The following is a 4,371-nucleotide window of genomic DNA, read 5'->3' as shown; positions in this document are numbered from 1 at the left end:
TATAGGAAGAGGGTGATGGAGAGAAATGGATAGAGTGAGAAGATGTGAAAAAATAGATAGAGAGATATGGAGATATGTGTATCAATAGGTAAAGATTAAAAAATAACTAGGGAGATATAAAGCAAGACATAGAGAGGAGAGAGGGGAAGATAGAGAGAAATAGATATGGAGAGTGAGATAGATTAATAAAGAAATAAGGAGATATATAAAGTATGACAGGGAGAAATGGAAAAAAATGACAAATATATACTTAACCTTCCATGACTTTCCGGCGTACCCATTGCACACTAAGGTGCTATTGCTAGTTTATATATTATATTAAAATATAAGAACTATCAAAACTTTAAAAATAATAATAATTAATGTTTTCATGTCGTCGTCAAATGGTAACGAAACAATAATTTATTTTCCTGCATCACTAAATTATAAATAAAGAATCTTTCCGAAAGTAATAGAAGTTCAACAAAGCTTTCCCCATGGTTTAAACAAATTTCTACCTTGATTTTAGAGAGACAGTTGCATGCGAATTTTCTTGAGTTTTCACTGTGCTAATAATTGAGGGATTGTGAAACGATTGTTAGCTTCATTTGGTATTGTAATTGCAGAGAATTTTGAAATACAAGAGAAAGCGAGGGTTTTTAAATTTGTGAAAGGTTGAAGTGTTTTATTTTCTCTCGTAATTATCTCCATAGAAAATTGAAGCTAAACCACAAGTTAATCACTTTCTTTCATTTAATTAGATATTTATTTTGGTTTATGCACTTTTTAAATAGTATTTTCTTTGATCTTTTGTATGAAAATTAAGGACAGAGAGCAAGAAACAGGGCTTGATTTAGGGATTTGAGTTTTGGTTTTGAACCATTTTTTAGATTAATTATATTATTATGATGGTTGGAAAGTTAGAAGTGGATTCTGTTCTCAAGAAAAATCTTCAATAATGTAGTCATGCAAGTTGAAAATATGTTTGAATTTGAGGTCATTAAGAAAGAATATGAATTCTTAGTCTGTTTAGATCAAGAAAGATGTTGTCCTGCGGGGATTCAAAATTTCATTCTAGCATAAAAAGGAAAACTATGTTTTGTTAAATTAAACAACCAATATGTTTTCGGTGTTGAAATTGACTTGACTGGTTATCGTTTGATTAGTTTGGTTTGTCCAACTCACTTCTAAATTCTTGTTAATGTGATTAAAGAGAGAGGATGTTTAGATCTAGAAAAGCTGAAAAATATAACATAGTCTCCTTTTAAGGCTAGACGATTTGAAGGGGATGTTTTTGAGCAAATTGAAGCATGCCAAATGATATCCATACTAGGTTCGAATTAATACTCTATACCAATGTTTTGATCAGGATTGTATTCTTGTTTTCTAGAGTTTTTTTGAGTTCAGATTCTCCCCTGTTTAGCGAATTTTTAGTATTTCTAATCTCAATTTGTTGGTATAGAAAAATTGGCCTGTGTGTTTGTAACATCGAAGAAGACTAAATTTAAGGTTAAAACATTTCTTATTGGTTATACCATTGCAATTTTTTGATCGTATTCTTACATAGTTTGGATTAATACACCATATTTTGAGAGGAATGATTCAGAAAATTGTGTATATAGTTTTGGATTAATTTAGCAGGATGTCATTATGTTTGAATTTTTTGGTACCGATAAATTAGGTTGTGTTTTTGTAACATCCAAGATAATGGGAACAAATTTCTAAATAACTATCAAAGATTGAAACTCATCATTCTTTGTGACTTTCAGACAGGTAATTGTAAGGTAAGCATGACTCCTATAAAGAGGAGGAGGACGAACAACACATATCTACATAGGATTGAATCACAGCAGGTGCTCTGCTCATGTGATGATGGTGCATCAACCTCATCCTCCACCTCTCCATTTTCACTAGAACAATTGAGCTTTTCTCACAATCATCCAGCACCAGTTGCAACTCTTTCTACTCCAACAAGGGGGATCTTCTTGACTGATACAACTCCAAGAGGCATTAAGAGAAAATGTGGTTGCATAGAGGAAACCACATAAATCATCAGAGACTGCAAAATAGAATCTGACTATATCAGGGGCCCAATTTTGGGCAGAGGGAAATACAGAGTGGTAACCCTGTGCAAGAACAGGGTCACAGGAGAAGACGTGGCATGTAAGACTCTGCCCAAAGGTTGTGCACAAAATGCACACAAGGAAGTGGAAATCATGCAACACTTATCTCGACACCCTAACATTGTAACACTCCATTCAGTGTATGAAGATGCAAATTGTTTGCATCTTGTAATGGAGATTTGCTCTGAGGGGCGATTGGTTGATTGCATGAAAAAAAGATGTTTTTCGGAGAGGGAAGCTGCAGAGTTAATCAAACAGTTGGTTAGCGTCATTTAGCATTGTCATGAGATGGGAGTTATTCACAGGGATATAAACCCTGAAAATATTCTTTTCACCGATGATGGACAGTTGAAGCTAGCTGATTTTGGCCTATCTCTGCATGTTTCAAATGGTATGGGATTCAAAATTTCATAAATTCTAACCTTTTTTGTTTCAATTTCATAAATTCTAGCTCTTTTATTTTCATGAAATTTGAACTCTTTGAAATAATCATGTGTTTCCAAAATTCATTATAGTAATTTTTTTGTCTTCTGGATTCAGATTGTGTTCATTGAAATAAGTTAATTAGCAAGATTATTGGCATCTTGTTTATTTTGAAAATAGGGAAAAGTTTATCAGGTTTGGTGGGTAGTCCAGCATATGTTGCCCCTGAAGTTTTGGCGAGGAAATATACTGAAAAGGTGGATGTATGGGCTGTTGGAGTCCTCCTCCATGGACTCTTAATTGGTAGCTTACCATTTTTTGGGGCTTCTGTAGAGGCAATTTTTGAGGAAATAAAAAATGTGTGGTTGGATTTCCACACTGAAAAGTGGAAGTCCATTTCTGAACCGGCCAAGGATTTTCTATCAAGGATGTTGTCAAGGGATGTTGACAAGAGACTCTCTGCAGATGAAGTTTTGAGTATGTTTATTTATATAGGTTCATAGTTCATACTATAAATTTGAACAATTTGATGTACAATTTTCTTATACAATTGTCTCCTTTTACACACCATCGATGGATTTTGTATTACACAAAATCTGATATGGAGCTCTTTACGGATTCAAAGTTGATGTCTTCATACAAGGCAGAGAGAAAGCTTGAGATGGATAATTCAAGCCCAGAAAAGAATTGCATATGCAGGAATCTACAGTCTTCACTTGTTGATGTAGCTGATCATGCTCTGTTATCGCTTTCAAAGAAAGATTTTGAAATGCACGGAACAAATGTAGATCTTGTAGATGTTTTCTGTGTTGCAATTTCACAAATAAGAATATCTAAACATACAAAGAGTGAATTCAATGTGACTGCCTATCCTCGCTTTGGGCAGAACCCTATTCATTCAACATTGCCCCTATGTACAGCATGCTAATCATTGTGCTCAATTATACTGATATTCCTTGAGGTTAATTCTATAGCTGATTTTTCGAAGTGAAGACAGTTTGGTCACACTTTCAATGAATTTGATGACTAGAGATTTCATATTTTGTGGTGATCCTAAGTGGAGGAGAACTAAGCTTATCATGATTGAGATATTGTCTCCTTTCATTTTATTAGGATACAATTATAAATACCATATTGTACTGCAGCATACTGGAGTTAATAGATAATAACTATATTGTAAAAATGGTATAACATGGTAACATCAAATTATATTATTATTAAATTTTCAGGATAAGGCTGCTATGAAAAATAAAAATAAAATGAACAAGATTGTTGTTATGAGAAATGAACAACTAGCCACTTCCACCTTTTAAGGGGTGCAAGGGTTACACCAATAGTAATATATATAGATATATCATATGATCATATTGTAGAATATCTATGGATCTATATCTCTTTGTTTCTATTTAAATATATTTTTCTCCAACTCACACACTCTCCATGTCTACCTTCCTATCCCTATCTTTATATCTTTCTTACTTATGCACTACACTCTCTCTCTTTCTAGATTTCTATTCAACTATCCTTTTCTATATGAAATGGACAACCTAGCTTTTACTTAAAAATTGATTTTATCTCATTGTTTTCATTGATAGATTACAATGGAGCATTATCTGTATGTTATAAAAATTAAATTCTTGAAAACTACTATGTAAAATTTAGATCAATAAGTTTACCTAAAAATAATTCTTCCAAAAAACTATTTATCAAATTTGCATGAAGGATTCTATCTGTAACAAAATAAATCTAATAAAAAGCTAAAAGATAACTATATTGTAAAAAGATTATGCATCAACTGCTTTCCTTGCATGTACACCGATAAAAAATGTAAAAGATGACTATATTA

At 32.6% G+C, this 4,371-nt stretch overlaps 1 pseudogene; it reads left to right on the top strand.

Annotated features, from left to right (window-relative positions):
- Positions 1–1,769: 1,769 nt before the first annotated feature.
- On the top strand, positions 1,770–3,453 carry LOC149528363 (serine/threonine-protein kinase PEPKR2-like; annotated as a pseudogene).
- The last annotated feature ends 918 nt before the right edge of the window (positions 3,454–4,371 follow it).

This window comes from Cupressus sempervirens, chromosome 11 (genome assembly GCF_028749045.1).
Source record: "Cupressus sempervirens isolate cs-2001-9-10 chromosome 11, ASM2874904v1, whole genome shotgun sequence".
NCBI classification, from domain to species: Eukaryota; Viridiplantae; Streptophyta; class Pinopsida; order Cupressales; family Cupressaceae; genus Cupressus; species Cupressus sempervirens.
This window is presented reverse-complemented; position numbering and strand designations above follow the sequence as displayed.